This window comes from Aethalodelphis obliquidens, unplaced genomic scaffold, assembly GCF_003676395.1.
Source record: "Aethalodelphis obliquidens isolate GAN/ISIS:26980383/991018 unplaced genomic scaffold, ASM367639v1 scaffold50, whole genome shotgun sequence".
NCBI lineage: Eukaryota > Metazoa > Chordata > Mammalia > Artiodactyla > Delphinidae > Aethalodelphis > Aethalodelphis obliquidens.
The window spans coordinates 14,652,435-14,677,823 of NW_020837994.1; the positions used below are offsets into that span (position 1 = coordinate 14,652,435).

General features: G+C 38.2%; 1 protein-coding gene across 2 annotated transcripts in view; it reads right to left on the minus strand.

The window, feature by feature from the left end:
- The window catches only part of GRM5 (glutamate metabotropic receptor 5), a 559,718-nt gene that overhangs the window by 165,590 nt on the left and 368,739 nt on the right, over positions 1 to 25,389 (minus strand). The gene's annotated exons all lie outside the window — the stretch shown is intronic.

The window sequence follows — 25,389 nt, forward strand, 5'->3', positions numbered from 1 at the left end:
TTGTCAAAAGCTTTTTCTGCATCTATTGAGATGATCATATGGATTTTATTCTTCAATTTGTTAATATGGTGTATTACATTGATTTGCGTATATTGAAGAATCCTTGCATCCTTGGGATAAATCCCACTTGATCGTGGTGTATGATCCTTTTAATGTGGTGTTGGATTCTTTCTGCTAGTATTTTGTTGAGGATTTTTGCATCTATATTCGTCAGTGATATTGGTCTGTAATTTTCTTTTTTTGTAGTATCTTTGTCTGGTTTTCATATCAGGGTGATGGTGGCCTCATAGAATGAGTTTGGGAGTGTTCCTTCCTCTGCAATTTTTTGGAAGAGTTTGAGAAGGATGGGTGTTAGCTCTTCTCTAATTGTTTGATAGAATTCACCTGTGAAGCTATCTGGTCCTGGACTTTTGTTTGTTGGAAGATTTTTAATCACAGTTTCAATTTCATTACTTGTGATTGCTCCGTTTATATTTTCTGTTTCTTCCTGGTTCAGTCTTGGAAGGTTTTACCTTTCTAAGAATTTGTCCATTTCTTCCAGGTTGTCCATTTTATTGGCATAGAGTTGCTTGTAGTAGTCTCTTAGGATGCTTTGCATTTCTGCATATTTTTAATATGCTGTTTTTTAAAAAAGCTTTTAACCTAGAGTTGTAAGTGAACTATACACCATCATTACAATATTAGAGAATCTGACTATGTATTTGACATTAGCAGTGAATTTTACACATTCATATGTTTTGAAATGTTAATTAGCGTTCTTTGGCTTCCACTTGAAGAACACGCTTTAGAATTCCTTATAAGGCAAGTCTAGTGGTGAACTTCCTTAGTTTCTGTTTGTTTTGGAAAGTCTTTATCTCTCCTTCATTTCTCCAGGACAGGTTTGCTTAGTATAGTATTCTTGGTTGACAGTTTCCACCTCTGGTCAGGTGAGGTCGCTGGTTCTGTTCCCTGGCAGTGCAGTGCCACTGGTTGGATTTCTAGATTGGGCAGGGCTGTGGGCTTGGCTCAGCAATTGCTCCTGGTCGAGTAGTCTCAGGCTGTGATCCTCAACCAGATGGTGCCACTGACTGGACTCTGTGAAGGCAGGGCTTCATATCCGTTTTCCTGCTGGAGTGGGGCTGTAGAACAAGTTCCAAGGGCAGCACAGCTCCCTGGACCCAAGCCAGGCAGAACTGCCCACTGGACCCCTGACCAGACAGGGCAACCGGCTCAGCTCTGCAGATGGGCAGAGTCACTGGCTGGGGTCTCCACTGGGGCACAGATGCAAGGAGGAATGTGGTCTGCCAAGATCTGAGCACTAGTTGCTTCCCCATTGTCCTTCTCTGTTTCCGTCTGATCCTCAGTGGTCAAGTCCCGCAGATTTCCCAATGATCTCTGTGAGGCAGGACCCAAGTGTACCTGCTGGAAAGTATCCTGTAACACTGGGGGAGCACGATGTCCACCTTCGGCTCTATTTTTCCCACTGGAGAAGCTATAGGCTCAGGGAAGCCCCCTCACTGTGGTACGGTGCCCGCCTGGGGAAGGGGTGGTGCAGTCAGAGTGTAGCTGCTCCTCTTAACCTTCTGTTGGGGTTCTTCTCACTCTCTGTGCTCTGGGAGAAGAGGGAGGGCTTTAGCCTCTTTCCTAGGTTCTGAGATTTTCACACTGGTGTCTTGTCTATGGATAGTTGCTAGTTGGATTTCTTGGAGCACAACTGAAGTATGCAACTGCCTGTGTCTCCATCCTGATGGTGACACTCTGGCCAGCAGCTTAGTTTCTATAGAAATTTTAAACATGAACATGACGCGTTCAATTTACAGTTTTGCTAGATGGTTCTTCTATACAAATAAATTTGAAGAAAGAAAGGCAGGTATACTTATTAGTAGGTTACTGCAGTAACTCAGGTGAGGACTGATGAGGGTTTGATAAAGAGAAGTCATCATAGGATGAAAAGTAATGAACTAAAGTAAGAAACACTATTTTTGGAGGTTCAAAGAGACAGTGTTGTTGATCAATATTCTTTGGAGTGTGAGGTAGGAAAAGGAGTCTAGAATGACCGAATTTTCTTACTTGAGTGATCAGTACCATTCACTAATGAGAAATGCGTGTTAGGGGAGTTCTGTTTTAGATATGTTGACTTTGAAAGATTTGTGAGACACTCAAGTGGATTATGTCAAGAATATAGTTACACATGTAATCTGAAACTTAGAGAAATCTGGTCTGAGATATTTAATTTAAATGTCAACAGATCAATACTTGGTAGAACTATTAGAAGAAATATGATCACCCAATGACACTGTTTTGCATTATATGAGCAAGGGATAAATGTAGAAGTCCAGATAATGCCAATACTTAAGGAATACATGGAGAAGAAGATATTGTTTTAGGAACTTGATAAAGAAAAGGTATAGAGGGAAGAGAATACCTATGGGGAGTAGTGATGGGGATTGGAGTGCTACCACAAAGCCAAGAAAGGCAAGAGCTTCAAAAGGAACAATATAGCCGACAATGTCCGATCCAGCAGAGAGCACAGGACTTACAACAGTTTTTAGGAGCCGGCAGCATGACTGGGAGTTTTGGTGGACAGGTAAGGACAGAAGCCAGATTTTAGTGGAGGAAGGATTGAAGGAGAAGTGAGGAAGAAGACAGAGCTGATGTGGATCACGACATAATCGTGTTGTATGTTTTACTCTAGTAAATGGTTTAGAAATAGGAGTGCAGAAGATGGAGTATGGACTGGATATTGCTAAATGATCAGGTTTATGAGAGATTTGAGGGTTTTGCTGAGAAAGTGGTTTGAATAATTAACTGTGGTGTAGGATCACTAAGAAAGTCTGGCTGGCCTGGAAAGAGCTGAGATATTGGGGGGAAATGGAGAAATTATAAAACAAGGGCATTCTATGAGAGCAAGGGCATATGAAGGAGCAGTGACAATGAGAGACAGTAAAAGCAAAAACTAGATGGTAAAAGTGAAATTAAGAGCTGATAAAAGGGTGCTTATTCAGAAGAAAGGATAGTGGATTTACGATTTCTAGGTGATGGAAGAACTGAGGACGTGCCGTAATGCACATGACAGCATAGATGGGATGTTTATTTTCCTTACCTATCATGCAGCACTATTCTTTTCAATTAAATTTCATTTCAACAAATTATTTTTAAGCACCCATAGATTACCATGTTAGATTAAAGTAAAGAAATTTTACTTGAACAGGCATCAGTGAACATTTTAATAATGAGGTAATTTTGTTTGTTATCATCATTACTCGTGGTTTATTTGTTGAGTTGTTTTAACACAGTGTAATGTTCATCTGATGGACAGACTATTTTTATCTAACCTGCTACATGACCCTCTTGTCTTTTCTGCTAACCAGAAAAGCACTGAATAGTATCTGTCCTGTAGAGCAGTTGGGATTTTACACAAACAATCACACACATACATCAATATACATACTAACACATGCAGACACACTTATATGCATGCACACACACACGGATGCAAATACATTTGCACAAGAAAAACAGAACCTGTTATTTTCACCTCATTTGAGACATTATTCCTTATAGGATATTTTGGAAAGGGGCAGACAGAAAATCATGTGTTCCAAAGAGTTGGGACAATATGATGATCCGCAGTTGTAAAATTACTGGCAATGAGGGGTACAAGATTTTAGTCAGAATTCAATACCGAAGGGTCAACAACAACAACAACAAAATAACACTGTGAACTGAGGCAGTTCAGTCATTCTTCTCTGGACCCATGTCTATTATTAAAGTCACCCTAGAGAAGCCTGGCAAGTTAAGAGTAATTTATTTCTGAGAAATAGACTCATTTCTTCCTCATCTTACCAAATTCATTTATTATAGATGTTTTTTAGGCTAATGAAATCATTTTTCTAGTTTGCTCCTGTCCCTAAATGGTTTAAATATACTAGCTGTGTGTGCCTGAATATCCAGTTAGAGCAAAAGTCATGTTTCAGAAGTAGAAAGGGAGAACAAGGTATTAAGGGAAGTATATTTTATCTTTAGTAGAAAATATGACCCAGACAATAAGAGAAGAACAGAGAAGAGGCAGACAGGGCCAAATGGTTCATAGTTTAATATCTGTAATTTCAGACCAGGAAATACTACAGTATTAAAAAATATATAATTATCAAGCATCTATGTGGACTGTGTTGCAGCATTTGAAACAAGCAGATGTGAAGACAAGGCACATAGCCTTACAAAGAAGCATTGAGAAGATTCAGAGAAGTATGAGGGAGGAATCAGCATATCATTTACATGGTGGATCTAAGAAGTATTAGAGTGTAGTGGAGACTCATTCTGTGCTACATTTGGCTGGGGAAGGGGTGTTGAGGGTCACTGACCTCTGCTGCATTTTAGATGTTTGATCACTTTCTCTTTGAAAATCTCTTCTCCTGTGGCTTCTGTGGTACCATACTCTTCCTGGCACTCTTCTCACTGCCCCCTGCTTTCTCCATCCTCTGGGCAAGCCTCTCTTCTTACACCTGTGCCTTAGGTATTAGTGTTCACTGGGGTTTTGTCTTTTTTATTTTTTTAATTGAGATATAATTGACATACAACATTATATGAGTTTCAGTTGTACAACATAATGCTTCAATATTTGTATACCTTGTGAAATCACCACAATAAGTCTAGTCATATCCATCACTGTACATAGTTACAGAATTTTGTGTGTGTGTGATGGGAACTTTCAAGATCTACTCTCTTAGCAACTTTCAAATATGCAATACAGTATTATAACTATGGTCAACATGCTATACATTATACCCCCATGACTTATTTACTTTATAGCTGGAAGTTTGTACCTTTTGACTCCCTTTACCCGTTTTGCCCCCCCCCATCCCCCAGTCTGGTAACCACCAGTCTGTTCTTTGTATCTGTGAATTTTTTTTTTTAGATTCCACATTTAAGTGAGGTCATGTGGTATTTATCTTTCTCTGTCTAACTTATTTCACTTAGCATAATGCCCTCAAGGTTCATCCATGTTGTTGCAAATGGCAAGATCTCATTCTTTTTTTATAGCTGAATAATATTCCATTGTGCATATATATACCTCATTTTCTTTTGTCTTTGGTATTCTTTACCTGTACTTTTATATACTCTCTCATTTACATTTCATGCTACAACTTCAACTGCTATTTTTTTCTAATGACTTCTAAATATCTACATCCAGCCTTGTTATTCTTCCCAAGCTCTAAATCAGAGTATTCAACACCTACGAGACAGCTCAACCCAAGGGTACCTCCAGTACTGTTTGTCCCAAACTACAATCCTCATCATTTCCCCTGACAGAAAATGGTTGCCGTTTCTACTGTACATCCCTAGATGTTATTCCACTAATTGTTTTTCCACTAATTGTTTAAATCAGAGCCTTAGGGGAGGGAGGGGCAGTGTCACTCTTCCTTACCAGGGATCTTCTCCTTCCAGAAACAAAGCCATGGTGATTCCCTGTCCTTATTATCTTGGGAACCTATTCCTTTTCCCATGATGAGTTTATTTAGAAATTCATCCTCTCTTACTTGGAATAGGTGTGCAGGTCTTCCTTTGTTATTATCAGTGCGATTTATAAAACACAAACTTAATAATACTACATCTCTGTGTAAACATTTTCTTTGGCTCTCTTTGCCTTTAAATAAAGTCCAAACTCCTTAACATCACATAAGATCTTTCATGATATTGCCCTTGCTCAATATGATGTCTCATCATTCTCCTGTTCTTTTTGTGTGCCTTGATTAAGTTCCTAGAAGACATCATGGTTTCTTATTAATCCTCCCAACTACCAGTTTTAATAATCACTCATGATTGCTTAGTCACACTCTTCTTCCCTTCATTTTATTAACTTCTACCTGTTTTTCTAACCTCATTTCAGAGCCTTCTCTTCTAAGCCTTTTGTGACTGATCAGTCTGAAAGAGATATTCATTTTTGTACCTTAAAACTCCCAGTGTTTAATTCCAATTTAGCATACATTGCATTGCATTTCAATTGTATTTTTATATATATATTTTTTTTTTTTTTTGGCCATGTCGTGTGGCTCGTGGGATCTTAGTTCCCCTACCAGGGATCGAACCCATGCCCCCTGCAGTGGAAGCGCAGAGTCCTAACCAGTGGTTCACCAGGGAATTCCCTATATGCTGCTTTTCTTCAAGAAATAGTGAACTTCTTAAGGATGGTGATTTAGTTCTGTAGCCCCAGCACATAACCCATTGTTTTTCAGTAAAACAGGGACTCCGTAGTATTGGATAAAAGGAAGGAGTGTGGCACCTGTTAAAGAAGAAGGACTTTGTTGTGACAAGCAAAAAAGACATACGCTAGCAATTTAAATGGATAATGATTTTGGAAGACAGGCTGAGGTTTAAGGCCTGTGGCGGTTTCAGAGGGGAAGTAATATTTTCTGTCTTCAAGAAAATTAAAGTCTTCTTGGTTGCTAAACTTTTGGTACACAAATTAATTTAGAACAACCTAAGGCTATCTGTAAGCAAATGACAAGTGTTATGATACACATTAGAAGAGAAGTTTAGCAATAGGGAATATTTACAGGAATAAGGATAGGCAGAGCAGGCTCTAAAGAAAAGAAAGGACTTGAACTAAGTTTTGATATATCCATAGGTTTTGTATAGGTTGAGAAAAAAAGGATTTTTCAGGCAAAGGGACCGTCAGGTATAAGGATGGAGATTTTTATGGCATGTGTGAATGTTGGTTAAGAATTCCATCTTAACTGTTGCATTTATGGAGATCCAAATTCTCTCCAAGGATTCTGTCCCACAATTAGAACTATTTTCCTGGTAGTTCTATCTAGGTGTCCCATCGTCATCTGAAAGTCTAGACTTAAACTTAAACTCATCTTCTTTCTTTGCTAGTCAGTTGCTCTGTCTAGACTTCTTTCAAGTCACCCAGATGTCAGAGCTTGGAATTATTCTCACACATCCCTCACAGAGTCAAGTAATGGTTTGGGCACATAATAGGCTTTCTATAAATGTTTGTAGAATCAACAGAAGAATTGGGAGTCCAGTGTGACCATGTGAAGGTTAAACACAGGGATGGATGGATTGAGTTTGGAAATGCAGAAAGAATAGCTGGTCATAACTGAGGGTCTGGACATCCTCACATGAAAGAGGATCAAACAGTGTTTGGAGAGAGAAACATCAGGTTCTGGGAACTGCAGTTCTGTTTTCATGAACCCTTGATTAAAGCCCTGAGGTTAATTATAACAAAGAACTTGGCAACCGGGATCGTTAGGAAAGTCAAACTGTGTTATCCTTTAGGGAATTTACCAGCATTCCATAAAACTTAATGTCTTGAATTTTATTTTTAACACTCTCATAAACTTCAGTCTGTCTAATTCAGTGTTTTATCCCCCTAATTCCTAATTGATTGGCTTTAGAATCGTGATTGACTGGAGTTCCACTCTAATCCCTTCCAGAAGAAGTGAGTGAGTTGTAAAATTCTCCAAAGGACATTATTAATTCAGTCTTCAATGATTATAATGTAAACCTAACAAGTGTTTATTAGGCACCTACTATACATCTATGCTATCATTTGAGTTACAATGACAAATAACATATTCTTTATCCACCTTCATCCCCATCCCACCCACACTTAAGTTCCTTGGGGACAGGTATTGTATCTTTGTTATATTTATATCCCAGTACTTGGCAAATAGTAAACACTGTATAAATATTTATTGAATTAATAGATGACAAATTAAACATTATAAACGCTGTGATTGCATTTATATGCACAGGATGCTATAAGAAATATAAAAATAATGACTTTTTATTACTTTTGTATCAATATTACTTACTTTATTGCCTATTAACTAGAATAGTGTATTTCAGAGAGCAGATTTTCTTTTTCTTTTTTTTTTTTTTAACATCTTTATTGGAGTATAATTGCTTTACAATGGTATGTTAGTTTCAGCTTCACAACAAAATGAATCAGCCATATATATACATATGTTCCCATATCTCCTCCCGCTTGCGTCTCCCTCCCTCCCACCCTCCCCATCCCACCCCTCCAGGCGGTCACAAAGCACCGAGCTGATCTCCCTGTGCTATGCGGCTGCTTCCCACTAGCTATCTACCTTACGTTTGGTAGTGTATATATGTCCATGCCTCTTTATCGCTTTGTCACCGTTTACACTTCCCCCTCCCCATAGCCTCAAGTCCATTCTCTAGTAAGTCTGTGTCTTTATTCCTGTTTCACCCCTAGGTTTTTCATGACATTTTTTTTTTTAAATTCCATATATATGTGTTAGCATACGGTATTTGTCTCTCTCTTTCTGACTTACTTCACTCTGTATGACAGATTCTAGGTCTATCCACCTCATTACAAATAGCTCAATTTCGTCTCTTTTTATGGCTGAGTAATATTCCATTGTATATATGTGCCACATCTTCTTTATCCATTCATCGGATGATGGACACTTAGGTTGTTTCCATCTCTGGGCTATTGTAAATAGAGCTGCAATGAACATTTTGGTACATGACTCTTTTTGAATTATGGTTTTCTCAGGGTATATGCCCAGTAGTGGGATTGCTGGGTCATATGGTAGTTCTATTTGTAGCTTTTTAAGGAACCTCCATACTGTTCTCCACAGTGGCTGTATCAATTTACATTCCCACCAACAGTGTAAGAGGGTTCCCTTTTCTCCACACCCTCTCCAGCATTTATTGTTTGTAGATTTTTTGATGATAGCCATTCTGACTGGTGTGAGATGATATCTCATTGTAGTTTTGATTTGCATTTCTCTCATGATTAGTGATGTTGAGCATTCTCTCATGTGTTTGTTGGCAGTCTGTATATCTTCTTTGGAGAAATGTCTATTTAGGTCTTCTGCCCATTTTTGGATTGGGTTGTTTGTTTTTTTGTTATTAAGCTGCATGAGCTGCTTATAAATTTTGGAGATCAATCCTTTGTCAGTTGCTTCATTTGCAAATATTTTCTCCCATTCTGAGGGTTGTCTTTTGGTCTTCTTTATGGTTTCCTTTGCTGCGCAAAAGCTTTTAAGTTTCATTAGGTCCCATTTGTTTACTCTTGTTTTTATTTCCATTACTCTAGGAGGTGGGTCAGAAAGAATCTTGCTGTGATTTATGTCATAGAGTGTTCTGCCTATGTTTTCCTCTAAGAGTTTGATAGTTTCTGGCCTTACATTTAGGTCTTTAATCCATTTTGAGCTTATTTTTGTGTATGGTGTTAGGGAGTGATCTAACTTCATACTTTTACATGTAGCTGTCCAGTTTTCCCAGCACCACTTATTGAATAGGCTGTCCTTTCCCCATGGTACATTTCTGCCTCCTTTGTCAAAGATAAGGTGACCATATGTGCGTGGGTTTATCTCTGGGCTTTCTATCCTGTTCCATTGATCTATCTTTCTGTTTTTGTGCCAGTACCATACCGTTTTGATAACTGTAGCTTTGTAGTATAGTCTGAAGTCTGGGAGCCTGATTCCTCCAGTTCCTTCTTTCGTTCTCAAGATTGCTTTGGCTATTCGGGGTCTTTTGTGTTTCCATACAAATTGCAAAATTTTTTGTTCTAGTTCTGTGAAAAATGCCAGTGGTAGTTTGATAGGGATTGCATTGAATCTATAGATTGCTTTCGGTAGTAGAGTCATTTTCACAATGTTGATTCTTCCAATCCAAGAACATGGTATATGTCTCCATCTATTTGTATCATCTTTAATTTCTTTCATCAGTGTCTTATAATTTTCTGCATACAGATCTTTTGTCTCCTTAGGTAGGTTTATTCCTAGATATTTTATTCTTTTTGTTGCAATGGTAAATGGGAGTGTTTTCTTGATTTCACTTTCAGATTTTTCATCATTAGTATATAGGAATGCCAGAGATTTCTGTGCATTAATTTTGTATCCTGCCACTTTACCAAATTCATTGATTAGCTCTAGTAGTTTTCTGGTAGCATCTTTAGGGTTCTCTATGTATAGGATCATGTCATCTGCAAACAGTGACAGCTTTACTTCTTCTTTTCCGATTTGGATTCCTTTTATTTCCTTTTCTTCTCTGATTGCTGTGGCTAAAACTTCCAAAACTATGTTGAATAAGAGTGGTGAGAGTGGGCAACCTTGTCTTGTTCCTGATCTTAGTGGAAATGCTTTCAGTTTTTCGCCATTGAGGATGATGTTTGCTGTGGGCTTGTCATATATGGCCTTTATTATGTTGAGGAAAGTTCCCTCTATGCCTACTTTCTGCAGGGTTTTTATCATAAATGGGTGTTGAATTTTGTCAAAAGCTTTCTCTGCATCTATTGAGATGATCATATGGTTTTTCTCCTTCAGTTTGTTAATATGGTTTATCACATTGATAGATTTGCGTATATTGAAGAATCCTTGCATTCCTGGAATAAACCCCACTTGATCATGGTGTATGATCCTTTTAATGTGCTGTTGGATTCTATTTGCTAGTATTTTGTTGAGGATTTTTGCATCTATGTTCATCAGTGATATTGGCCTGTAGTTTTCTTTCTTTGTGACATCCTTGTCTGGTTTTGGTATCAAGGTGATGGTGGCCTCGTAGAAGGAGTTTGGGAGTGTTCCTCCCTCTGCTATATTTTGGAAGAGTTTGAGAAGGATAGGTGTTAGCTCTTCTCTAAATGTTTGATAGAATTCGCCTGTGAAGCCATCTGGTCCTGGGCTTTTCTTTGTTGGAAGATTTTTAATCACAGTTTCAATTTCAGTGCTTGTGATTGGTCTGTTCATATTTTCTATTTCTTCCTGATTCAGTCTTGGCAGGTTGTGCATTTCTAAGAATTTGTCCATTTCTTCCAGATTGTCCATTTTATTGGCATAGAGTTGCTTGTAGTAATCTCTCATGATCTCTTTTATTTCTGCAGTGTTAGTTGTTACCTCTCCTTTTTCATTTCTAATTCTATTGATTTGAGTCTTCTCCCTTTTTTTCTTGATGAGTCTGGCTAGTGGTTTATCTATTTTGTTTATCTTCTCAAAGAACCAGCTTTTAGTTTTATTGATCTTTGCTATTGTTTCCTTCATTTCTTTTTCATTTATTTCTGATCTGATTTTTATGATTTCTTTCCTTCTGCTAGCTTTGGGGTTTTTTTGTTCTTCTTTCTCTAATTGCTTGAGGTGCAAGGTTAGGTTGTTTATTCGAGATGTTTCCTGCTTCTTAAGGTGGGCTTGTATTGCTATAAACTTCCCCCTTAGAACTGCTTTTGCTGCATCCCACAGGTTTTGGGTCGTTGTGTCTCCATTGTCATTTGTTTCTAGGTATTTTTTGATTTCCTCTTTGATTTCTTCAGTGATCACTTCATTATTAAGTAGTGTATTGTTTAGCCTCCATGTGTTTGTATTTTTTACAGATCTTTTCCTGTAATTGATATCTAGTCTCATGGCGTTGTGGTCAGAAAAGATACTTGATACAATTTCAATTTTCTTAAATTTACCAAGGCTTGATTTGTGACCCAAGATATGATCTCTCCTGGAGAATGTTCCATGAGCACTTGAGAAAAATGTGTATTCTGTTGTTTTTGGATGGAATGTCCTATAAATATCAATTAACTCCATCTCGTTTAATGTATCATTTAAAGCTTGTGTTTCCTTATTTATTTTCATTTTGGATGATCTGTCCATTGGTGAAAGTGGGGTGTTAAAGTCCCCTACTATGAATGTGTTACTGTCGATTTCCCCTTTTATGGTTGTAGATTTTCAATTTAGTTGATAAATTTTAGAATAAGTAAGTGAATTAGACACAGTGAAATCCTCAACTCAAGTACTCCATCACCATCAAGCTGCTAGATAATAAAAGTGGTTATTTTTAAAATGGAAATACATTAATTTAATCAACACCTATTTATTTATTTAGAACCTACTGTGTGCTAGGCAAAGCACTTAATGTTTGTGGTCAAATGGTGACCAAGACATGGTCATTTTTGTTGAAAGAACTCAGTGATTATTCATCTGAAATTATATAAAAGCAATATATATTTGAGAAATGAAAATAATCTGATTACCTAACTGCTTTAAAACATACTTGAAATCTGTGGAAACGCAGTTAGAGTAACGAGATGATAACAAGTTGCTGTATAAATTAACGAATAATTTTTAAAAGTATTTCATTTGTGGACAACCTGTAATTTCATATTTTTATTTATGATAATGTCCAATAATCTTAATTTACTATATGCATTTATGTGATTAGAAGGCATGTGTGAGTGTGTGTATGTTTTTTCTTTTTTTAATTGTACATTTGCAACATTATCCAGAAGCCCTGACTTATAGTAGGTAGTGTTTTCCTGTCAATATTCACTCTTGTCCTCTCCTGTATTAAACACATGTTTTAACTCCAAAGCTGTGGGCTGATTGGTTTCAGTCAATCAGGGTAATCTCTCTTGTTGCCACAGTTATTGATTTAGATAACCTTAGTCAATGTAAGTAGACTTTATATTTATCCTGACCTAGTCAGAACCTTTGCTGGGAATGTGAGATGCATATATTCTCTTTGTCCATTTGGACAATGTCACATGAGATTGTAAAGCTGCTGAATGTTATTCTTCCACCACGAGAGAGAAACCGTCCTGAGTGTGGAGCTGAAACACAAAGGGTCACTAAGAAATGGAGTCAGAGTCCTGGTCACACCATACCAAACCCTGTCCTGACCACCTTGGACTTTTTAATTACACAAAATAATCAATCCTCTTTAATGCTGAAACCAGTCTATGTTGAATTATGTGCTACTTGTATCAAAAATAAAAACATTAAATGTTATAAGTCGGTGTTAAATTGAAATGTGGCTGTTAATTCATCATTGATCATTAGGCTGTGTCTTTGTGCTTGATTTGCTACATTAAATGTTTAACTGGAAGAAAGAGACTTTCATTTTATTGAATACTAAAAGTTGGCAAGTTTTTAGATTAATGTTGCATATTATCACTATACATGGAGTGTTATTACTACTTCCAGATAATCAGTTACTGACAATTATGCTGTATCTGTTTCAAAATATTGGAATTCATATGTAGTATTGATAATGAACTTGTGATCCTTACTAATTAAAAATCACAGCACACAGAAGAATGTGGACTTAATGTTACAAACGTGATGGATTTTTAATTAGTCTAGCCCACCCTGAACCTCTCCTCACTTGTCCATTATCTGAACCACACCATCCAAATTGTTGCTTCTTTAGTCTGCTGGCCGTCAGCACTCATTTTCAAGCTTTTAGCATATTTCAGCAATTGGCTAATTCCTCCCTCTCTATAATTTCCTCATTTGTTTATTCATTCATTCATTCTATATATTTATTTAGTAGCTCCTAAATGCTATGCAATGAACTTATGTACAAAACACCCAATATAACAAAAAAGATATATTTGAGGTCATAACAGTAAATACAAGTATTAACATCAAGATCACGTAATAATTTTTACTTACAAATTGATTACAACAAGGGAAAGAAGTACAATGAAGAAACATGAGAAGCTGACTTGACCTTGTCTGGGGACCAAGAAGACTTCTCTGAAGCCAGTGTTTAATCTGAGCTCAAAAGATGAGTGATAATTAACCAAGTAATGAAATATGCCAGTAATAATTAAACAGGTAAAGCAGTATCCTAGGAAGAAGTAGCCTATTTGAAGCCATTATTTGAAGTCCTTAAGATAGGAAGGAGCATGGCTCATTTACAGAAATGAAAGACGGCCAGGGCAGAGAGTGAGAGGGAGAATGGCACAGCATGCCAAAAGCCATATCATAGGAATCTCACAGGCCACTTTAAAGATTTTAGCCTTTGTCCTAAAGACAAGGAAAGTCACCGAAGAGTTTCAAGTAAGCAATGACACAATCAGATTTGCATTTTAGAAGCATCACTCTATATACTAGTTAAAATATGAAAAAATTAGTGATGAGAGGCAAAAGTAGAAGATGCAGTTGCAAATGAAGATGCAGTTGCACTGATTCAGGAGACAGGTCACTGTAGCTTGGATGATAGTAGTGGAGATGGAAAACAGTGAAGAAATTTGAGAGATAACGAAGCATGGAATCGTGGGATTTTCAGACTTGTTGGCTATATGGAGAGAAACAGGATTATATGACTTTCAGATCTCCTGCTTAAACAACTGGAGGGCTATTTGTAGCATTCATTGAGAGAAGGTCCACAGAGAATATCAGTTTGGGGGAGAAGAATTCTGTTTTAAATATGGTGGCTTTCTAATATACAAGGAGAGATGTTAAATATGCTAGTTTGGGATTCCAGAGATTTTGCATTGGAGACATGAATCTGAGAATGAGGATTCTAGACTTTCAGGTTATAAAAGAAACCAAATACAAACTAACTGTGTAAGTACATGTATGTATGTATGTATCCTAACTGTTCTATCTATCTGCCTGCCTGCCTAAGTATCTATCCATCTGTCTGAATTCTGTTGCCTTACATTACCGAGAAGTCCACTCATAGAGTTGGCGTCACATTATCACAATAACCTGGGGCTCAGAATATTTTATTAACTCCTTTAATTTAGAAGTTGGGAGGGAAGGTGTATTAAATTGGTTTGAAAACTATGTGGAAGGTAAGTCGAACAAGTGACATTATGCCGAGGAACAACTCTGTTGATGCCACTTGACTTCACCATACTTGATTTGTATTAATTAAATTCAGTAACACACAAGCTCGACCACAGGCTGGACAAACGCATTTTAAGTAAGGCAGTTTTCTGCTTTTGAGTTCTTAAACTTGGAACTCATTCCCTCAGCCCTATGTTTCATGGCACCTTCCTTACTCTACACTTTTTATTCATCCATTTAATAAGAAACAAAACCCCCAAAGTCCTGAGAATTGCTACAGTTTCAATGATTAAACCACTGATTTACTTACACAAACCAAGCCTATTACCTTTCTCCTGGCTTCTCCAGATGCTGTGCCGGTGTTCTATGAACAGTCACTTCAGTGACACTCTCAGCATTAAACCAAAATTTCATACCTTCTTGATCTTTCATCATGTTTACATCTCACTTCTGTCACATCACCCTCATTTTCCTTCTTGAGCCTTCCTGATGTTCTGAAAAGCACTCAGAAAGAAGTGTATAAGAAATATGGTGAAGGAGGAATGATGATATGGGTCCACTCCATCAGGAGTACCTCATGATATAAATGTCCCACTTGACTCTTAGGAGGTCCTTGAAAAGGCTACTTCTTTTTTAAAAAAATTAATTAATTTTTTATTTTTTTGGCTGTGTCAGGTCTTAGTTGCGGCAGGTGGGATCTTCGTTGAGGCATGCAGGATCTTCTGCTATGGCATGAGGGCTCTTCGTTGCAGCGCGCGGGCTTCTCTCTAGTTGTGGCGCTCGGGCTCCAGAGCACGTGGGCTCTGTAGTTGTGGCGCGTGGGCTCCAGAGCACGTGGCCTTTGTAGTTTGCGGCCCGAGGGCTCTCTAGTTGAGGTGCCCAGGCTCAGTAGTTGTGGCACGTGGGCTTAGTTGCTCCGTGACATGTGGGATCTTAGTTCCCTGACCAGGGATCGAACCTGCATCCCCTGTATTGGAAGGTGGATTCTTTACCACTGGACCACCAGGGAAGTCCCTAAGAGGCTATTTCTTTACACATAAGATTTTTTTTTCTAATCTACAGCTGGATTGAGAGACCCCTTTAATGAAGAGGCCTACATCACTTAACAAAAGGAAGAGAGTATGTTGGAACAAAGTTGGAAATTGGAAATTCATCATGGTGTCAAATACTATGTGAAAAAGGTAGTTGAGAATTATAGATGAGATTACAACTAGAATTTTGCAAGATTCTGTGGCTTTTGTAAGACATCCTCATGACTAATTCTAAGTCTCATATTCAGTGTCCTTCATTGCATCTTAGACCCTCCTCTTCAGGACGCTTGAGTGGACTTGCTCTCAGAATCCTTGTCAGCATTTCAGTTTTTCTCTTTGTATCCCCTTCTTTCCTGGATCTTCAAATTTGCAGAGGTTTTAACATCTTAAAAAATATAACCATCTTGATTTGCTCCTGTCCCTGCCCATTACATCATATTTATTCCTTTTTATTCACTTTCAAATATCCATTATGAAGCACAATTTATACCTTCACTTTTTCACCAATTCCTTACTTTTTAAAAGTCATCTTCCTTTCTACTCTTCCTCCAAAAACTGCTTTGTCAAAGTACATAAATATTGACTTTTTTCTTTGCAATTTTTGTCCTTTTTCCCTTTGACTCTCTGGAGCCCTTTCTACTTGAAACTCGTTCCTCTCTTTCGTTTCACGATCCAGTGCTACTTGACCTGGAGTTACTTTCCTACTCCTTTTCTTCCTTTACATTTCTGGATTATATTTCCCCTCTTGTCCACACACTCTAGAGTTGAGCATCTCTCTTCTTGTTAATCATATCACATGTTCTTTCTCTTGAGAAGTCTTACCATTCTCATGATAATTGCTTGTCCTACTTATTGAATTATCCAAATCGTAGCCACCAACTGCCTGTCACATATTTACCCATGAAAAGTCTAGTGTTCACATAGAACAAGATTACCAATATTTTTAGTGCAATTGAAAATGTATGGTTACTGTATGATTTAAATCCAATAAACTGATTTTAAACTAGGAGTCAGGGTGCAGAATAGGTAACTTATTTCCCTGTGTATAGGTACACGTCTACAGGGCTACTGGCAAGTTGGCTGAAGTAAAGAGGCAGAGCCTGAAAGATGCAAGCAACATCATACAACTTTCTTGTGAATATAATATAAAAATTTAGCAACAGTCTTTCCTTGGAGGATAATTATTTTAATAAAAATACTGAGCTTACAACTCAAATCAGTAAAAAGTAAACACTGATTATAATCAGGTATGGCGTTATATATAATCATGTGTTGCAATAATATATGGGACTGTGGACTACCTCTCTATTTAGCTCTACGGAAACTACCACCATAATATCTATCAGTTATTCAGACACTAAAAAGAAATGTTTGTGTACCATCTCTTTTTTCTCTTTAAATCCTACTTATTCTTCAAGGACCCATTCTGGTATTACTTCCTTCCTGACACTTCATCCAGTCCTCCCTTCTGTCTCAATAATGAATCAGTTTTTCATACAACTGCTTGTGAGGTTTCGTTTGTATGCCTATTAATGCAGTTACTTCTAATTAGAGTTGGACAGGGTATAGTCAGGTGTTGACTTGTGTATACTATCGCTAAGTTGTGATCTCCATGATTTAAAGGAGGCTTCCTTCCTTCAATCTTTCCTTTTTTCTCTCCTTCTCTCCTTCCTTGCTCCCTTTCTCCCTCCCTTCAGTCTTCTTTCTTTCTTCATATTTTCCCCATGTCTGGTTCATTATAGCTGCTCAATAGCTTACTGGTGTTTAAACTGAATAGTCTTATTAATCGGCTGACATATTAGGCAACCGTTTGTGTCAAGCATTTCCAATGATGTCAGTTTCATTACTAACTTCAGTAGTTAATTTCTCCACTCTGAAACAAAAGCAAAATACTTCTCTCCCAACTCATGTAAACATTATGTTATTCATAAAGTTTTAGTCCAATTTTCAAGGTTTTTTTCCTCCTAACAATTTCTGACAATGAGTCATAGCAGGGATGCCACCACAGGTGGGTCTCAGGGGATCACTGTTGCCACAAGGCAGTGCATTAATTTCACACTGTGGTTTATTAATGGTATTGTCAATACCCTCATGAGGTATGAGTGTTTCTGAATCCCTGATGTTTCCTGATTACTCAACTTGCACTCTAGTCCTTTACCAAGAAGTCCTTCCCACTAAGTTGTCAACAGGAAAAACAGTGACTAATGGCAGATCATGTAGCTATGCACACAATCATCTTATATTACCTAAGCATTGTATATTGTGCCTGTTGATTTTATTTATTTACTTATTTATTTTTCTTCTGCTAGACTAAAACATGTTAATGATTTCCTAGTTATAATGTGATAAGCTATGCATGGAATTATCAGAATGGAGTCTGTCAGTTGGCATTGTCCTCAAATTCTTGAATACCCACTCAAAATATCTTCATAAGTTTTATTATTTGTAAATTAGTTTTCCGTATAAATTAATTTATGATTGGTAGTTTAAAAAGAAGTCTTTGTGCTCTCATGCAAGATTCAGTTAACTACTTTGGATAAATGAAAACCGATCACATAGGAAAAAATCATTCAACAGCTAAAAAAATATTTAATGAGCCCTATTATGTGCCAAGCACTGACCTAGGCACTGGCAAATCAGGGGAGTAAAGGGATAAGAAGGGTGGCTTCTCTTATGAAGTGCATTAAAGGGGGACTGGCAGAAAAAACAAATACAGACACACACGTATATAATAACTTTAGATAGCAATATTTGCTCTAATAAGAGTAAAGTGCAGTGGATTAAATAATATCGTGGAGGGGATAGTGGTATTTCCGTTAGAGTGATCAGGAAAGAGTGTTCTGAGTTTATGATATTTGAACTCAGACCTGACTAATGAAAAGGGAGCAGTCACACAGAAGTCTGGGAAAAGAATATTCTGGGCAGAGAAAATGCAAGGGCTCTGATGCAGAAATAAGCATTCTTTTCTAAGAAGAGAATGAAGAACAATGTAGCTAAAGCATAATGAACAAAGGGAGAGTGGGTTAGAGATTCCTCTGAAGATGCAGCCAGGGATCCCATCACATTGAACCTGTAGGCCATTTTTATTCTAAATGTGACGTGAAACCTTTTGGATGTTTTAAGCAGAGGAGTTACACGTCTGATTTATGTTTAAGGACTATTCCAGATACTCTGTGGAGACTGTACTACAGGGAATCAAGAATGTAACTAGAGTTCATTTGTAGTAGTCCAGGTAAGGAATGATGAAGACTTGGAACTGAGAGGTACAAATGTTGGTGATACCAATTATTGCACTGAATATATACTTTGAAGCTTAAACATAGTACAATTTGTTGTTGGATTGAATATGAGGAGTGATAAATAGAGAGGAGTAAAGGGGGAGCCCAAAGGTTTTGGCTTGTACAATGCATGGTAGAAACAGAATTAAAGTGGAGATGTCTGGGGGTGGAGCAAGGCTTAGAGGCACAGATCAAGTTACCTATATTAATATGCTAAATATAAAATGCCTATTAGACATTCAAGTTAAGTTGTTGAGAAGGCAGCTGAATAGATGAGTCTGGAGCTCAAAGGGAGAGTTCCAGCCTGGAGATGATAAATTTCAGAATCAGCAGCAAGAGAGATGGCCTTCAAAACCATAGGAAAAATGAGAATATGAAGCAAAGAGCATAGGACGGCTGTACTCTGCTTTTCACAAAGCCTCCCTCCTCCTTCCTTCCTCCCCTCCTTCTCCCCACCCTCCCAGACCCGTACACCCTCCTCCCTGATTGCTCAGCTGGAAGTGGTCCTTCTCCAGACTCCCTTCAAATTACCATCTCAGGGCACTCTCACAGCACTGACTAGATTTTGCTTTCTATTACAGTTATGTTTTATCTTTATCTCCTTTACGAGACCCTCAGACAAGAGTCCCACCTGGAAGCTTCTGGACTTTCTGATCAGCTTGCCTGGAAATGTTAATTCCTTTCCCAAGCCCTGCTCTTCCCCCAGCATTTTATCTAGCCTACATGTGTTCATTGGGCAGGGCCTTTCCTCCCCCAAACCTTCCCTAGCCTCCCAATCTAAATGAGGCTCTGATATAACTCCAGACTTAGGTTCTCCCAGGAAACGAAAGCCAAATCAGATGTCCATCATTAAAAAATATGTATTTCACACCTATCTACACATGATGGTGGGAAACGAATTATACATACTTTGCATCTAAATGTATTTCTATATAGTTTCACTAGGAAAAATGGGAATTTTCAATTCAATATGTATATCTATATGGTGCTTTAAATTTAGAAAAGTCCCTTCACCAACATTATTTAATTAACTCATTAGAGTTCTCATGCTAATTAACTATTAGTATTATTATACTACTACGTATGAGAAAAGTAAACATTAGGAGCCTTTAAAAATTCTATCTAGGGCTTCCCTGGTGGCACAGTGGTTGAGAGTCCGCCTGCCGATGCAGGGGGCACGGGTTCGTGCCCCGGTCCGGGAAGATCCCACATGCCGCGGAGCCATGGCCATGGCTGAGCCTGCGCGTCCGGAGCCTGTGCTCCGCAACGCGAGAGGCCACAGCAGTGAGAGGCTCGCGTACCGCAAAAACAAAAAAAATCTATCTAAATTGCAAGATAGTGACAGTACTGAGAGTCAGATCCATAAGTCCCTGTGATTGCAATCTTCCTTCCACTCTAACAGCTTATTCAGGAGCCCCAAATGTTTCATTTTAGCCTTGACTTAATTTTTAATCTTCCTTTTACTAGGTGTATTTACATACACACATTCACAGGCATTTGTATATACGTACTCATTTACATTAAGTGGTCAAACAGGCTGGACCATCTGGAAAAGTGTTGGATGAGAAGTGAGAAGGGCAGTATGATAGGTATGATTACAGACCTGTAAAGTGAAGCACTATAAAGATCTACCTTCAGTACTGGACTCAAATACTAAAGACTTAAACTCTGAGGATCAGATCACTGGGTAATTAAATAAATGTCCCAAAGGCACTAAATAGTGGATAAAATAAAGTTTACATCTTAACACCTCATTGTTACATAATCTCTTTCAATTTTCCTTAATTGTATTTAATTTTAAATCATTGCATTCCCAGTCGCTATAATTAAGGTGCAAGTGGACAACGAACAAGGTATTTTCTGATGCTCAGACTACAGGAGGCCCGGAAAAGAACTAACTCAGAACTATATTCTCCAAATTTCAGTACGGACCTCAAGAACATTCATAAAATACTGACCAAGAGTGGGATGTCTTATATTTTAACAAAGTTTATTTTATTTCATAATGAAATATTGCCTAGTGAAAGTCCATTTTTAAGGCACACAGAAATATCCACTTAGAAAACTTTTCAATTATCCTGAGACTATTCTTTGTTATATAGACAAATTCTAAAGGAAAAAACGATTACCCAAATATTTTATTCACTTGTCCCAAAGATATCAAAGAGGGACACAATCTCTATAATTTATCTGCTCACCAAGTAAGGGAATTACATTAATTATAATAAATACTCATAGATGCGTAGTAGAAAAGGAATTGACTTTGAATCAGACAGAGCTGAGTTTGATTCCAGCCGCCTCCTCAACTTTTTAGAAGATTAGATCTTGAGCAGTTAGTTAACTTCCATGAAACTCACTTTCATCATTTGCAAAATGTGAGACAAAAGCACCACCTCTACACAGTTATTAATTAGTGTTAAAATACAAAAAGCACCATACAAAACAGACACTACATGAAAGGGTCATTGTGTAGATAGGATAAAAATTCATACCATAATGTTCACAGTATCTAGAACAGTACCTGGCCCCTAATAGGCACTTGGGAAATATTTGTTGAATGAATGAATGAATACTAGAAACTGCCCACTGCCATACTGAAAAGACAACCCAGTGTTTCGACAGTTCTCCACATGTAAAAACAAAACACTCATCCTTATTTCATTCAACAAATATGTATCAAATGCCTGCTCTGTATTAGGCATTGTGTTAGGCTCTGGGTATAGTGAATACGTGCAACTTTCAGACAAGTTAGTAAAACAGATGCCTGAATAGGCAATTTCCACACACTGTGATGAGTTCAGTAGCACAAAGAATAACATGAACTTATAGGAAGCAGCCAACCTAGTTTTGAGGAGTTCGTTAAGACTTCTCAGAGAATGACTGAGATGCATGAGCCTGTACAAAAACGGTGGAAGAACTGGGGTGATGAAAGCATATTATAGGTGGAGGGAACAATGTAAACACTAGAGAAAGCCTGCTCATTATGGGTCTGTATGGCTACAGTGAGGAAATTATACACTGCAGATATACTTGCTGATTTTCCTCAGTTTTTATCCCACTAACCTCTCTGGATCCCTCAGGCACTACTGTTCTCACTTGCATCTGGACTGAGCTTTAGCAGATCACTTTCCGATCCCCAGCTCTGTTTGTCTTCCACCTGCTCAGCTTTGAGTTTGTGTCTATTCCTGCTGGTGTCTGACATCAGTTCATGACCCTTCTCTGGCTTCCTTCCTGTGCTCTTGGCATGAAGACAGCGGCTCGGCTGTGGAGCCTGGTGATATACTTGATCACCAGACACCATCCAAGACGAAGCTGGGGAGGTAAAAGTGGTCCTGATGTCCTTAATCTAGGAGTCTTTTTGTTTTTTTATTAATTGAGGAGATATGTTTGAAGTTCCTTCTTTTTACCAGACACCGTCATAGATGCTGGGGAATCAGAACAACCTGTCCTTCAGGAGCTCGTTATCCAGCTGGGTAAATGACATGAAAACAAATGGATAGCACAGCAAGAGAGGCTCTGATGAAAATCTATGTAAAGGTCTAGTAACACAGAGATGATTCTTATCTAGCAGTCAGTTTACTAATGCAGATAAATAAGAGTCCTTTGAGTAAATGTAACACAAATGCGTGTATCAGGCATCGCGGTATTGTTATTTTCTGTTTATTTATGGCTAAATCAACCCTCTTATATTACAGAAATAATTTTAGAATATAAGCAATTTTCTTGACCCTGAATTTCAGATAAATGATTCAGAATATTTTATTCTAACTTAATAGCTTACATTTTATTTCTTTGAACAGAACTCAGTCTTTTACTGGGGGGGGGGGGACGGGGAGAAGAGAAACTCCGTCATTGTGGGAAAGCATATTATAAACCTTGAACAAGGAAACTGACATAATGAAATACATTCATTCATTAAAATAGGATATTGTATGCAATTCGCCAATGACGGCTTTATTCATATTGATTTATCTTTTTAAAAAGATGAATTCTGGGGCTTCCCTGGTGGCACAGTGGTTAGAGTCCGCCTGCCGATGCAGGGGACACGGGTTCGTGCCCCGGTCCAGGAAGATCCCACATGCCGCGGAGCGGCTGGGCCCGTGAGCCATGGCCGCTGAGCCTGAGCGTCCGGAGCCTGTGCTCTGCAACGGGAGAGGCCACAACAGTGAGAGGCCCGCGTACCGCAAAAAACAAACAAACAAACAAAAAAACCCACAAAAAGATGAATTCTGGAATGAATTCCAATTTATGTAAAAGAAATAGTTCCTAATTCACATGACTTGTCACCATTTCGCATTGGTAGACGAATAGCTAAATTCCTATTTTGTATTCGATGCCACACAAGGTGCTGATGGAACTAAAATGGATGGCATGGTCCCTGTCCTCAAGGAGCTGTCAGTCTAGTCACAGAGATACAAGTTTTTCTGGTGTGGTATGGTAAAGGGCTCTTCTAAATCATGCTGGGGCTGAGAATGAGAGGAGTCATAGAAGGTTTTCTGGGCCAGAGGACTAATCTGAATTGAGCCTTGAAAGCAAATTCTACAGTCACTGAACCCACATTCGGTTTTGATCTCACATCTTTATTCATCTCTTTGTTCAGTGGTTTGGGTTAGCTTTCTAGATGGAACTTGCATATGTGGAGTTTGGAAGAGAACCATTTTTTAAATTGGGGTATAGTTGCTTTACAATGTTGTGTTAGTTTCCGCTGCACAACGCAGTGAATCAGCTATGTGTATACATATATCCCCTCCTTCTTGGACCTCCTTCCTCCCTCCCCATCCCACCCATCTAGGTCACCACAGAGCACTGAGCTGAGCTCCTTGTGCTATACAGCAGGTTCCCACTAGTTATCTGTTTTACACATGGTAGTGTATATATGTAAATCCCAATCTCCCAGTTCATCCCACCTCCCTTCCCCACCCCACGCTGTGTCCACAATCCGTTCTCTACGTCTGTGTCTCTATTCCTGCTGTGCAGATAGGTTCATCTGTACAATTTTTCTCAATTCCACATATATGCATTAATATACAATGTTTTTTTTCTCTTTCTGACTTAGCTCACTCTGTATGACAGACTCTAGGACCATCCACGTCTCTACAAATGACCCAGTTTTGTTCCTTTTTATGGCTGAGTAATATTCCATTGTCTCTGTGTGTGTGTGTGTGTGTGTGTATACCACATCTTCTTTATCCATTCATCTGTTGATGGACATTTAGGTTGCTTCCATGTCCTGGCTATTGTAAACAGTGCAACAATGAACATTGGGGTGCATGTGTCTTCTTGAATTATGGTTTTCTCAGGGTATATGCCCAGTAGTGGGATTGCTGGATATATGGTAGTTCTATTTTTTAGTTTTTTAAGGAACCTCCATACTGTTCTCCATAGTGGCTGTATCAATTTACATTCCCACGAACAATGGAAGAGCATTCCTTTTCTCCACCCCCTCTCCAGCATTTATTGTTTATAGATTTTTGGATGATGGCCATTGTGACCAGTGTGAGGTGATACCTCATTGTAGTTTTGATCTGCATTTCTCTAATAATTAGTGATGTTGAGAATCATTTCATGTGCCTCTTGGCCATCTATATATCTTCTTTGGAGAAATGTCTATTGAGGTCTTCTGCCCATATTTTGATTGGGTTTTTTGTTTTTTTGATGTTGAGCTGCATGAGCTGTTTGTATATTTTGGAGATTAATCCTCTGTCAGTTGCTTTGTTTGCAAATATTTTCTCCCATTCTGAGGGTTGTCTTTTCATCGCTTATGGTTTTCTTTGCTGTGCAAAAGAGAACCAATTTAAAACCAGCATATGGACAAGTTTACCTAACCTGATGTGTGAAGGTTGTGGAAAGCAAAGAGGCTCCTGCCCTTTTGGTTCTTCTTTAAATAAGTTGCCACAAACACTTGAAGAGAGGGCTACAACTGCAGTACAGTTCTGCAAATTGCATACGGTGATAGGATGCGACTAGAGAGGGATAAGGAGAGCGGCGAAAGAGTGGTGTAGGAGAGGATATTATATCTCTAATAAAGTCAAATAGGGGCTTGGGTCAAATACTTCTTCTACTATAACCGTAGTTTAATTTTTTTCTCTATTAGCAGAGAAAGGATCACATTTAACATATTTTACTTATTGTCCTTATCAATGTAGTCATTTTTCTATATTCCTGTGAATAATGTGTAGATCTGTCATAATTCTGGTGTTTGGTTTTTCTAAAGAATAATAGTTACTTTGCTCAGCCATGTAGGAAGACCCAAGAGTGACCTGCTTATTATACTTTTAAAAGTAAGAAGCATTATGTATGCAGTCAAAGCAATTAGAAATATGGTTGCCCATAGAATAGATCCCACCTACATCCATCTGCTAGTCACCACTATCTCTATATAGATGGCTATTTTATACTTCCTGACCACACTCCTCAGCTGCTGTCTACTATGTCTGCCCACTGCAACTTGGCTATTACACAGACACTGCAATCTCAACACCTGGACTTACCATTTGTTTTCCCAAACTTACTTGTCATCTTGTGTTTCGTAATACTGTTCACAGATGCTACCACCCA